Here is a 14,413-nt window from a genome sequence, read left to right on the forward strand (position 1 = left end):
ATTTGTAATCTTGGATTTGCGCCTGTACAGATTTTTGAAAGATAAATATTATCCCCCTGATGTTAGCGTTGTGATCTGTGGAGCAAAATTTATCTATCCACCTATATTTTTGAGTATAGATTCGGCCTCTGATTTAAGTAGGTGTGACTCCTGGAGGACTATGATCTGTGCCTGAGAGTCTCTCAAGTGTTGTAGAATACGCTCTCTTCTACCCCTCATTCGCAGACCATTGACGTTCCAGGATATATAGTGGACAGATGTCATTTTATTATGTCTATCCCTACCTCCTTCATACTATTTCTTTTCCGCTGGCAACGTCTCTGTATTGAATTGTTGTAAATCAGATTTTGAAAAATAGGCCCCGCTAGAATACAAATTGGGTTAGGCTCGTGAGGACTTTTTACTATTTCTACCCTTGTTCTCCCCCCCCCCACACCCCCCTGGGAAAACCCCCCTTACTTACGATGGCCTGGTGTCTGTCCAACTTCACGCCCGCTGCAGCCTTGCTCTTTGACCTCTACTGCAGGTAATTTTCTGGTTTGGAACTGTTATTATCAACCCGTATAAACGTGAGGAGGGCCACTAACTATTGTCCTAAAGGAAGATTTTTTTTTTGATTTTTTTTTTATATTGCTCCCTTTCTTGATTTTATCTATATTTGTTATTATGTTTGTTATTGTTTACATTCCACTTTCCCCCCCACTTTTTCTATTTATTTATACTTATGTATTTATTTATTTATTTGTTTATTTTATATATTTATTATTATATATTTTTTCTTCCATTTTGTCTCCCTTATATCTTTTTTTTTATTTTTATTAGCGTTAGGGTTTGTTTTTTTCCCCTTTTCTTCCCTTCTTTTGTACACCCTTTCCCTCTCTCTTTCTCTGCCAGTCTCTTAAGAGGGCCGACATATGGGACCTATAAGTACCTCTGTTTCTCCCTACCTGAGCCTGGGTTATTTTGCTTTCTGGGCCTGAGCGTGGTCTCGTATGCTCTCTAGTAGTTCATCTGCATCTTGTATAGAGCGGATGTTGTGCATCTTGTTATTGTACATAATCCTTAAGAATGCAGGAAATCTCATCTGAACTGTGGCTCCTAATGATCTAAACTTTTCCATGCGCTGTCCCAACTCCCACTGTCTATCAAGAGTGGTTTTAGAAAGATCTGACCGAATCTCAAAAGAAAAATCTGGGTCCTGCATTGTTTTTGCCTTCAGGGCAAGATTCAATACCTTTTCCTTGAGTGCATATGTCAGAAAGTTAATTAACACCTTTCTAGGTTTATTTCTTGCCGGGTTCAGACGGAAGGGGTCACGGTGTATTCATTGTATATCTCTTTCAAGAATTTCTACTGTCTCGTCCAGATTAAGAGAGTCCCTTAATAACTTTACTATAAAGCTCTTGAGATTAGCCCCCTCTTTTCCCTCAGGGATCTTCAAAATTCGAATGTTATTGCGTCTGGAGTAATTCTCCAACACTTCGATTCGCTCCCGCATGCTCTCCCCGTCTTTTTGGAGGGTATGTATTTTAGATCTTGCAGACTCTAGATTTGAGGTCAAGGCTCCCACTGAGCTCTCTAATATTTCAGTTCTTTCACAGAGGCCATCGACTTTCTGTTCCAATATCTCGCAGGACGCTCTTATCTCGTTCTGATTAGCTTTGGAAACTACAAAGTTGTGTCTTATTACTTCTCTCATCGCAGTTATAGAGCTAACAAGAGCCTCAAGGGTGATGCCCACTCCTAGTTCCTCCTATCTCCGGTCTGCTTCCTCCTGTCTCACCTCTTTTCCTGATGTTAGCACAGTGTGCCCCCCTTCATCTTCCCGCCGCTCCCGCGGGTTGGATACCTCACTAGCATTACCAGCCTCTGGGAATATTGAACGACTCAATTGCCAGGCCACCTACCAGCAAAACGGAGCAGTTAGCCATCGGGCAGGGAAGCCGTGAGGTGAACGGCAGGAACAGCGGGACGCGCTGAGAGCGCACTACAGCCCCCAGCAGCACCAGGGGTGACGCGCTCGTGACGCGAGAAGAGCGCCAGGCGGCGCTGAAAGGGAGACGCCGCTGGGAGCCTCGCGGAGCAGCGTTTCAATTGCCAGGCCACCTACCAGCAAAACGGAGCAGTTAGCCATCGGGCAGGGAAGCCGTGAGGTGAACGGCAGGAACAGCGGGACGCGCTGAGAGCGCACTACAGCCCCCAGCAGCACCAGGGGTGACGCGCTCGTGACGCGAGAAGAGCGCCAGGCGGCGCTGAAAGGGAGACGCCGCCGGGAGCCTCGCGGAGCAGCGTTTCAATTGCCAGGCCACCTACCAGCAAAACGGAGCAGTTAGCCATCGGGCAGGGAAGCCGTGAGGTGAACGGCAGGAACAGCGGGACGCGCTGAGAGCGCACTACAGCCCCCAGCAGCACCAGGGGTGACGCGCTTGTGACGCGAGAAGAGCGCCAGGCGGCGCAGAAAGGGAGACGCCCCCACTCGCCTCGCGAGTCGCGCGCGGGAGAAGCCCGGGACAAGGGCGGGACAGTCTAAGACAGTCCTAGACTGGCCGGGACTGGACTGGGCAACCCCCCAAACATCTGCAATCCAAGCAAGTAAGAGAATTCCCTTTTCTAATAACTTTACTGTGCAGCGTACTCTCGAAAGGCTCTCTGTGTGCTTCTAATTAAACTCACTGATACACGCGCTTCATCAAAGTATCTGGTGTCTACTGGCAAAGCCTATACAATATCAGGGCAAATCAACAACACAAACTTAATATGTCTAAAAAAAATACTAAAAAACAGCCCTCTGTTAACTCTAAGCCCGTAGTTAACTCTAAGCCCATAGAAAACTATATGCTCCAAGTCATAACTAAAATAAATAAAGATAGAAATTAGGACTAAGTCAGTCGCCTGAGCTACAGCTACTAAGCCCAATCCAAAGTCCTCAACATTCAGGTTCTTTAGTATTTGATGACTCCACTAACCTAATAGACATTACGGTCCATCCTACTCCAAACTTGGATGATCAGAATAGCCTTATCCTGGATGATGTCGCAAATATAGTGCCACCAGACCAAGGAATAAACATTGAACTTGAACACGAGACTCTGGCGCATAATGTTGATGAATTGCCATCCCCTGAGCAGGAAACTCGACCTTCGAGAAAAAATAGGAAAACTCATCAAAAGCGGATGGGGTTACGCTCAGGTAATAGGAGGAAAAATGCTACTCCGACAGGGAAAAATAAGGCAAAAATCTTAGATGATGGTGTCACTAATGTTCTTGATAAAAGCAATCACGATAAAAGCTATAATGAGGACGATTTGATTCAGAAAATAGCTGACATCATTGATTCTAAAATCAAAACCATCATTAAGCCTTTAATCGCCAAAATTGACAAATTGAACGCGGAGGTAAAAAAGATGAGTGGTCTTCAAGTCAAAGCTGTGGAAGGGGTTGAGACGGTTAATACCGTAGTGACACAAATGGCAAAACCAATCGAACCTAAGGCAAGGAGCTCTATAGAAAAAGAGAGCAGTCCTACGCTCCCTGAAAGTTCAGCCAGGAACGAAACTCATTCTACTAATCGACCCTTGTACACCGCTTGGGTATCAGGACCAAAAGGTAATGTGCCAATAAACTGTCAGGAAACAGATCCCCTTCAATTTATTGAAGAAGCCTCCCCAGTGGTCCTGGTCCTGGCCAATGTTCCCCCGCCAACAGATGCACAATCCGAAACACCAGCATCCTTGTCTAGTAAGGCCCTCTATTGGCTAACAAATAATACGCAAATGGCACCAGGAGGAAAATATCAACTTGCATCCGAGATTAAATCCACTAAGAGGGTGGCGTGGATTGGAAATCGACCGAAAGGATTCAAGGGAGATTGTGTTATAGTGACTTTTTCCCATCCAGGTGTTTTGCCAAATCTCCTAAACCATATCAACCCCCCCCAAAGAAGAGCAGGATCTGTTGTTCCTCTTACGTTAAAAATTTTTTATGGAGAGCAAGAGAATGTGACTTTTCCAAGGACTCCTGGACCTATGTGGAACACTGTGAGAAACAACAGAGGCCCAGGGGTTCCCTTTAATGATCGGGGTATGGTTTTAGGTAATAGATATGAAGCCTTATCAGGGCTAAATGATTGTGATTGACTGGGCAATAGATTTGAAAACCTTCTAATTCCTGTTGGCATTCATGCTGTCAGGGAAACGGTCACCCGGCCAAATACTGGATTAACTGATGCTTTGATTAATGTAAGCAACATACAGGACGAGTCTGGTAATATGATTAATGCTCACCAGTGTATTGAATGTTCCAAACATACTGTTAATAATGATATACTTGAGTCAAATGAGAATTTGTCTCCTGAATTGGCTGTTATAGATGATAACATATGTGAATATGATCCTACCCAGCAACAGTGTGAAGGCCAAACCGATAGTACAAAATCTACCAGTGACAATATCAATATACAACGTACCTTAATGTCCTGGAATGTTGCAGGGTTAAAAAATAAGATTCTATCACAGGATCTGCTAACTTTCCTGGATTCAAAGGATATAATCCTTTTTCAGGAGACTTGGCAGCTAGAACCCGATCCAATTCAGGGATATTTACATTATTTCATTCCAGCTACCCCGAGCTCAAGGGGAAGGGCAAAAGGTGGCTTGGTAACATGGATTAAGCAGAATAATGACTACTCAGTGTTACAAATAGATACCAATAGTTCTGATATATTACTGGTCAAATTACAGCGACCGCTCAGTAGGGACATCTTTATCTTTAACATCTACTCAAGGGGCCTACCGGGTGGTAAACCCACTAAGGCGGTTGAACTGTTGGATATTCTATTAAAACAACACTGTTTGAATGCCGATATTATTATTGGTGGTGATTTTAATTGTTGTTTTGAACCACTTGATAACCAGGACGTTGACCTCACTATTGAAGAGGACTTCATTTGGGAAATCCCACAGCTTTCCTTGTTACCCATCAAAAGATGGTCTGAGGCTGCATTACAGTTAAAAGTACTATGTGTTGAGTCTGGGTTGAGGGCCACTAACGGAAGAACATTATCAGATAAGCAGGGTGCCCCTACTTTCTCTAATGGAATTACACATAGTCGTATTGATTATATATTGACTAACAAAGAGAATTGGGGAAATGTTCTTGATATGAGGATTGAGTCAAGGGTGGAAAGTGACCACGACCCATTGATTTTAACTTTTAAATTGTTCGATCTGATGACAAATGAGGAAGAGAGGGAAAATGTTCAGATAAACCTCTCCAACGATCAAAGACACATCAGATGGGCAATCTGTGCAGCCAATGAGGAAAGCATGATAGCTATAAGGGATTTAACAACCCTGGCCATCCAAGAAGTCCAGGATATAAATGATAAAAATACCCCGATAGCTGAAATCAGCAGGATCCATGATAAATTTTTTAACAAGTTAAAATTGTTTTTTGTAAAGAAAGCTAAGAAGAAGCCGCGTAGACCGATAAGAAAGGAGGATCAGTGGTATGACAAGACCTGCAGGACTGCCTATAGGTTCCTGTCAGATGCGGTAAAAACTAGAGACAAAATTAAAATAAGGGAGGCCCGAGTTATGTACAAAAAAGTGCAATTTAGTGCAAAAAGGGATTGGGAGGAAGGCTACTGGAGGGATCTCCTCGAAGCCAGTAGGGAAAGATCCATGACACCCTTTTGGAACATTGTTAAATGGGGAAGGGGGGCCAATAGAGGAGAACCCACAAATCATGTCTTACCAGAAGCCTGGGTATCCCATTTTTCTACTCACTTTGCTGCTGAGGATGAAGGTGAAGAGGAGTGTCTAGCCTTAGCAGATACTCTCACGAGCCCCTTACTCTTCTCCAAAGATGACATTCTAAAAACTCTGAGCTGTATACCTAAAGCCAGAGCCTCGGGCCTAGATTTTATCCCTGCAGATTTGTTTATGCACGACAAGGACCTATGGGCCACCTATATTCAGCTGTTAGCCAACGCTATTGCAAAGGGCTCGCCTATTCCTGAGACCTGGAAAGGAGCCGAGATTATCCCCATCTTTAAAAAGGGGGCATGCTCGGATCCAGGCAATTACAGGCCTATTAGCCTGATTGCATGTATACAAAAAGTTGTGGCAAGGTTATTATTACAGCGAATACATGGGTGGATAGATGATTACGATATATTATCTCCCCTGCAGGCTGGTTTCCGCAGCCATACCAGCACTATCGACCAAGTTTTTAGATTTGTTTTATTGTATTGGCGCACAGTTTTACTAGGGGGCGGGATGCTTTTTGCGGCTTTTGTTGATTTAAAATCAGCTTTTGATTTAGTTCCCCGCCATAAGCTGTGGAATATCCTACATGACCAGGGTATTCCAAAAGAAATCCTGTCTCTACTGATCAGGATGCATGAAAACAGTTTTGCACAAGTACGGTGGAATCAGCAGGGTAGTACCACTGAGAAGTTCCCCATTGCGAGGGGTGTACGCCAAGGATGCGTGCTCGCACCAACACTCTTCTCGTTATACATCAACAGGGTGATCAGTTATTTCGAACATCAGCCCACGGATGCCCCAAGGTTGGCAGGAAGGCTGATCCCCCTGTTGATGTTTGCGGACGATACCTTGCTGATATCAAAGACCCAGCAGGGACTTCAAAAGGCCATTAGGGTTTTTGAAGCATTTTGCATTGATCATGGTCTTGTAATTAATACCAGCAAAACTAAATTTATGGTTATGCACAAGCGGAAACACATTAGAGGAAGAGTTATTATGGATGGGGTCCAGCTTGAGCAGACCCAGGTCTTTAAGTACCTTGGTATCAATTTGTCCTACAATCTAGATTGGAAACAGCATATAAATGAACTAGATACAAAACATGCACAACTCGCAGGAGTTCTCACAAAGGAGCTTTTTTCATCTTATACCAAACCAATTAGACCTGTCCTAAAAATCTACAACGCTAAGGTCGGAGCAGCTGTTCTTTACGGAGCTGAACTCTGGGGGTCCAGTAATCTTACTAAGTTGATGGTAGCACAGAACAAATTTCTCCGCAACATTACTGGGTTACCAATGTCAACCCCATTGATACCTTTAAAGTATGATTTGGGATTTTATAGTTTTAGGGACATAGCCAGGTATAGAATTGTGGCCTACTGGAGAAGGCTATGGGTAACCCCTGAGCTCTCCCAGTATGCCCAAGGCTTCCTGGAGGTGAGAACCCTGGATACTGCTAGTAAGATAGTCTGGATGAAAGAGGCTAAACTTTTATATAGGGCACTGGGTTTACCCCAATTGTGGGATGATCCCCTAAATAGTGTATTTCCACCGAAAAAGACACTTCGTGAACTCTATTGGAGCATGGTGGAGATTAAGTGCTTTAGGAATCATATTGACCGTACCTTTACATATGATTATTTGGAGCTCAAGCACTCACCGGCCCTCGAATCCTACTGGGATTGGATCACGGTCCCAGGGGACCGGAAGAGGTACCATCAGTTGAGGGTGGGGACACTTCCACTAAATGCCCTAATAGTGAAATGGAATAAGGTACAAACTCCAAGGTGCCCCTTCTGTCCGGACCATAATGAAAACATCGGACATGTGTTATTTGCCTGCCCTGAATATAGAATACCCAGACGTTCATGGCTTAAACCAATTTGCATCCAGTTAGGTTTAAAAACGTCAAACGAGGCTGTCAGGATCTTAAGAACAGACACCTCTCAGCCTGTTGTTATAGCTATGGCAAAATTCCTCCACTGGATGTGGATAATTCGGGCACGCAAAATCTGTTTGGAATAAGTTTAGGATTGTTATTTTCTGTCGTACTGTTTGCGTTTATTTGAATTTCTGATCAGTATATTTTTCTTTGTGATAAACTATGCAAACCATATAAGTAGTTGTTACTTTTTTATTTTTTCGGTTGGCACTAATGAACTTAGCTGGATATTTTAAGATTATGTAAAGATGTAAATAGGATATTTTAAGATTGTGTAACAATGTAAATAGGATGAGATAGGAAGATGTTTATTACTTTTGCTTATTTATTGTATTAACTCACTGTGGATCCTGTATATTTGTGGGGTGGGGGGGAGGGGTGGGATAAAAACAACAAATTATTTTTGTAAAATGTCTTTGATGATTGAAATATATCGAATAAAGACTAATTAAAGTGAAGTGAACGACTCAATGGGGTGGCATTTAAGGGTGACTTGGGTTCAGGCGCGGGACCACTAAAGGAGCCGGTGATAATGTCCCATCCAAACTCTGAGTGGGGGGATGACCCTCCCCTGAAGCGGCTTTTAACATATCCTCCTTTTTATCCTGTTGTAGACCTAGAATTTTTGATGTTGCCATGTCTTGTGGAATTTCCAGCACCTGGGGTAGGGGTTTAAAAAAGGACCGCGGCGACGGAGGAATGCCCTTGGAGATCTTTAGGCTTTTGGTTTTTTTTGGCCTTTTCTGTTTGATGGTTTTGGCCCCCTTTATTGTAGCAGCTCTCTTCGATTCCGCTGATTTTGCTTGATAATCCAGCTCCTTCGTTGTGTCTGCCCCCAAAATGCACTCTGGGACCTGTAGTTTTTTCACCAGTATGGCCCCCTTGTGACAGCCCCTGGTCTTGCTCCTTGTTATTCTTGTTAGGGGGTCTGCACATCCAACTATCCCACTTAGGCTTGGCACGTCGCTGCTTGATTCAAAAGTCTTATTTCTAAATACTCGAGGACCTCTCACCTCTTCTATGTGAGTTGCCTCCCCGTCTGGTATCCGTGCAAGCGAGTCGTCAACCGATTGAAGCAGCGGGGATCCAGCGTCAGTCGACTTTCTTCCCTCTTCTTTGCCGCCGCCGTCAGCAATCTTGCCGAGGAACCCCCGAACTGCGGCCGCTCGGCCGCGCCGAAGCTCCACGGCTGCCCGCCTCCAACTCGGATGAAAGGCGGGAGCCGGGGAGAAGTCAGCAGCAGGCAGACACATCCACCAAGCCTGGTACAAAGAGAAACGACTCAAGAATCTCGGGAAGTGAAAATACACTATCTTACCCAATCTTTGTTATTATTCAACGGCTGTATACGGTTTCCAGCTCCATTACGAGCGTCTTTTACAGCGCTGCAGCAAGAGTCTCAGAGGGCTGCTCGGAGCGTGCGGTCTGCTCTAGTCGGCGGCGGCCATGTTTTCCCTCGATTTTGATCTGTACTAGTGATGCAGGAATGAATTGTGCATTGTATAAAATCTTTATATTAGCTGGATGGACGACCAGAAAAGGTATTTTCAAATTGGTCCCAATTCAGTCATGGATTCACTGAGATACAAAGCAATGGAATGAGTTTCCAGTATTCCAGTCATCCACCTTTTTCCATTTCCTTTGAAGTCCCCTTTGTATTTTGTCTCTTTGGCTTAGTTAATAAAAATGCTTCATTTATAAAGGTTTTCCAGGTACACATTAAAAAACAAGAATTGCAGAGTAATATTCACATCATGTGGCAGTGTTACAACAAAGAAATGGCAACTCCGTCAACATATCTGAGTGTCTGGATGTAGTGGGCATAAGTCCGGGTGAGTCTATGTCGGTGCATTGACAGGAGGATCAAATTTGCCTATAAAAGATGGTATTTTCAGATAGAGTCACTTTCTGCCAAAACCATCTCTCCAGGAAGACACCAATTGTCGCAATCCCCCAAATTCTGAATATAGGCAGGCCCCCAGAATACTCCAGACCCACTCACCCAGTTTCATGCCCATCCATAACAGTACCCTTAACATCGATCTATACGGTTTTCTGTTTCGGACTTCCCCCAATTCCCCACTCATAGTTGACTTTGTCTCCCTTTCTGGCGATGCCACATTCAATGCCCCGTTCTGCATTCGGGTCAGTTTGAAAATTGCCATAGCAATGATTTTTGGTTGGTACAATTGTGAAAAAAACATATCCCTACATACATTTGTCCTAGACCATTTGCTACATCTATCCCTAATGTCAGGGTGTCCTCATATTATTTGATGAGAAGTAGACTAAGGTTTTGTGTTTGTAAAGGGAAACATTGAGGGAAATGTTTTTCCTAATTTCTTTTGAGGCCTGTTTTCTATATTAATTTCATAGTTCAGAAGAGGCTGCTCTATGGAATCCATACCTCACATGCCACTTTTTAAATGTCTTTCAAATGTAAACCTGATGTATCACTGGTGTAAATTGTGAACATATATCAACAGGCTTTATTTGTTGTATATGAAATATGGCACATTGATGAATGCAGTTATATTAAAAACATAGTGCAAGAAAGGACAAGAAGATGAATTAAGCTTTACCTGCTCTGTGACTGTTGGGGTTAACAGTTCAGTAGGTTTGAAATCAGGTTTTAACTCTTTGGTACTGGTTACATATTGTTCTTTCTGTAATTCCTGTGTATTAATTTTCGCAGTGAGTGAGGGATATTTCTAAATTGAACATAAAAAAACATTTTCACATATGCAGTCAAAATAATGCCCACTAAATTGCACTTGAACCAAAATGAACATATATCAATTCTCCCACTGGATGGGAACAATATTTAAAAACAAATTCAAATAACAGAACAAATAGATCACAGATTAAACAGGATGAGTATTGCATAAAGGCGCACTGCCGTTTAACACAACCAATCATTGTGAAGGAGCACAAAATTGATCTGCCATTTCTTCAGGGAATTGGTTCACAAAGTTGTTACGAGCATTAGTCAGACTTGAGTTGCATCTTTTGTACACATATGCATCATGAGTGCATATGCTCAGAGAGTGTGTGCAGCAGAGTAGGGACAGTATATAAAGAATTTAAAAAGATATCAGGGAAAATACAAATGAAATAGAGGAAGATGCACAGTCAAAACTTTCTTATTATTTACAAACATGTGCATTCTCTTTCCCACAGCTACCTGTAGAGATAAACTCACACCTTATTGAACAACTTGTAAATGGTGCAGTAATTATGGGAAAGTTCTGACAGCGCCCCTGTCTTCAAAGAGCAGAAAAGCGAAATGGCAAATTTACAGTGAGACTGTTCTTCCCCATGAAAAATTTGCAATATATATGTGAAAAGTCTCTAATTTTCCATTTGTTCCTGGAAACACACCAGCTACATTGGATTCTACAGATTATTTGGTCTGCTTTGTCTCAAGGCACTGACATTAGATGTACAGAGGCCATCACAACAGTGCTCTTAGCAAATAGATTTTCTTGGAGATTAAGAAACACATTCCATAATAGTAAATCTTTTTTCAGAATATTGTTTTGTGGTAAAATAACGTACTGACAAATCAAAATTGAAATTCTGCATGATTGTAAAATAGTGATGCACTTTCAAATCAAAGGCACAACTTTTTCTCTCCACAAATCTGCCAGGCCAAGTTGTTTCATGATTGTGATAAGAGTTTGCCTCGATTTGGTGGAACTGCAGGCTTTAGAGCTTGTGGATTTGTCTAGCCTGGGGTTGAGCACAATATTAAAATCTCCCATCCAAATCACTGGATCCTGAACTAATGTCAGATAGTTCCTGACTGCGTCTAGATGTGATGGATCATCCGAGATGGGGCCATAATAGCCCACCAGGGTATGAATTTGGCTATCCAGTGATACTCTCACTATTAACCATCTCCCTGTATGGTCTTATTTGTAATCTTGGATTTGCGCCTGTACAGATTTTTGAAAGATAAATATTATCCCCCTGATGTTAGCGTTGTGATCTGTGGAGCAAAATTTATCTATCCACCTATATTTTTGAGTATAGATTCGGCCTCTGATTTAAGTAGGTGTGACTCCTGGAGGACTATGATCTGTGCCTGAGAGTCTCTCAAGTATTGTAGAATACGCTCTCTTCTACCCCTCACTCGCAGACCATTGACGTTCCAGGATATATAGTGGACAGATGTCATTTTATTATGTCTATCCCTACCTCCTTCATACTATTTCTTTTCCGCTGGCAACGTCTCTGTATTGAATTGTTGTAAATCAGATTTTGAAAAATAGGCCCCGCTAGAATACAAATTGGGTTAGGCTCGTGAGGACTTTTTACTATTTCTACCCTTGTTCCCCCCCCCCCCTCCACCCCCCTGGGAAAACCCCCCTTACTTACGATGGCCTGGTGTCTGTCCAACTTCACGCCCGCTGCAGCCTTGCTCTTTGACCTCTACTGCAGGTAATTTTCTGGTTTGGAACTGTTATTATCAACCCGTATAAACGTGAGGAGGGCCACTAACTATTGTCCTAAAGGAAGATTTTTTTTTTGATTTTTTTTTTATATTGCTCCCTTTCTTGATTGTATCTATATTTGTTATTATGTTTGTTATTGTTTACATTCCACTTTCCCCCCCCACTTTTTCTATTTTTTTATATTTATATATTTATTTATTTATTTGTTTATTTTATATATTTATTATTATTTTTTTTTCTTCCATTTTGTCTCCCTTATATCTTTTTTTTTTTTATTATTAGCGTTAGGGTTTGTTTTTTTCCCCTTTTCTTCCCTTCTTTTGTACACCCTTTCCCTCTCTCTTTCTCTGCCAGTCTCTTAAGAGGGCCGACATATGGGACCTATAAGTACCTCTGTTTCTCCCTACCTGAGCCTGGGTTATTTTGCTTTCTGGGCCTGAGCATGGTCTCGTATGCTCTCTAGTAGTTCATCTGCATCTTGTATAGAGCGGATGTTGTGCATCTTGTTATTGTACATAATCCGTAAGAATGCAGGAAATCTCATCTGAACTGTGGCTCCTAATGATCTAAACTTTTCCATGCGCTGTCCCAACTCCCACTGTCTATCAAGAGTGGTTTTAGAAAGATCTGACCGAATCTCAAAAGAAAAATCTGGGTCCTGCATTGTTTTTGCCTTCAGGGCAAGATTCAATACCTTTTCCTTGAGTGCATATGTCAGAAAGTTAATTAACACCTTTCTAGGTTTATTTCTTGCCGGGTTCAGACGGAAGGGGTCACGGTGTATTCATTGTATATCTCTTTCAAGAATTTCTACTGTCTCGTCCAGATTAAGAGAGTCCCTTAATAACTTTACTATAAAGCTCTTGAGATTAGCCCCCTCTTTTCCCTCAGGGATCTTCAAAATTCGAATGTTATTGCGTCTGGAGTAATTCTCCAACACTTCGATTCGCTCCCGCATGCTCTCCCCGTCTCTTTGGAGGGTATGTATTTTAGATCTTGCAGACTCTAGATTTGAGGTCAAGGCTCCCACTGAGCTCTCTAATATTTCAGTTCTTTCACAGAGGCCATCGACGTTCTGTTCCAATATCTCGCAGGACGCTCTTATCTCGTTCTGATTAGCTTTGGAAACTACAAAGTTGTGTCTTATTACTTCTATCATCGCAGTTATAGAGCTAACAAGAGCCTCAAGGGTGCTGCCCACTCCTAGTTCCTCCTGTCTCTGGTATGCTTCCTCCTGTGTCACCTCTTTTCCTGATGTTAGCACAGTGTGCCCACCTTCATCTTCCCGCCGCTCCCGCGGGTTGGATACCTCACTAGCATTACCAGCCTCTGGGAATATTGAACGACTCAATGGGGTGGCATTTAAGGGTGACTTGGGTTCAGGCGCGGGACCACTAAAGGAGCCGGTGATAATGTCCCATCCAAACTCTGAGTGGGGGGATGACCCTCCCCTGAAGCGGCTTTTAACATATCCTCCTGTTTATCCTGTTGTAGACCTAGAATTTTTGATGTTGCCATGTCTTGTGGAATTTCCAGCACCTGGGGTAGGGGTTTAAAAAAGGACCGCAGCGACGGAGGAATGCCCTTGGAGATCTTTAGGCTTTTGTTTTTTTTTGGCCTTTTCTGTTTGATGGTTTTGGCCCCCTTAATTGTAGCAGCTCTCTTCGATTCCGCTGATTTTGCTTGATAATCCAGCTCCTTCGTTGTGTCTGCCCCCAAAGTGCACTCTGGGACCTGTAGTTTTTTCACCGGTACGGCCCCCTTGTGACAGCCCCTGGTCTTGCTCCTTGTTATTCTTGTTAGGGGGTCTGCACATCCAACTATTAAACTTAGGCTTGGCACGTCGCTGCTTGATTCAAAAGTCTTATTTCTAAATACTCGAGGACCTCTCACCTCTTCTATGTGAGTTGCCTCCCCGTCTGGTATCCGTGCAAGCGAGTCGTCAACCGATTGAAGCAGCGGGGATCCAGCGTCAGTCGACTTTCTTCCCTCTTCTTTGCCGGCGCCGTCAGCAATCTTGCCGAGGAACCCCCGAGCTGCGGCAGCTCGGCCGCGCCGAAGCTCCACGGCTGCCCGCCTCCAACTCGGATGAAAGGCGGGAGCCGGGGAGAAGTCAGCAGCAGGCAGACACATCCACCAAGCCAGGTACAAAGAGAAACGACTCAAGAATCTCGGGAAGTGAAAATACACTATCTTACCCAATCTTTGTTATTATTCGACGGCTGTATACGGTTTCCAGCTCCATT

This window comes from Lissotriton helveticus, chromosome 6, assembly GCF_964261635.1.
Source record: "Lissotriton helveticus chromosome 6, aLisHel1.1, whole genome shotgun sequence".
NCBI classification, from domain to species: domain Eukaryota; kingdom Metazoa; phylum Chordata; class Amphibia; order Caudata; family Salamandridae; genus Lissotriton; species Lissotriton helveticus.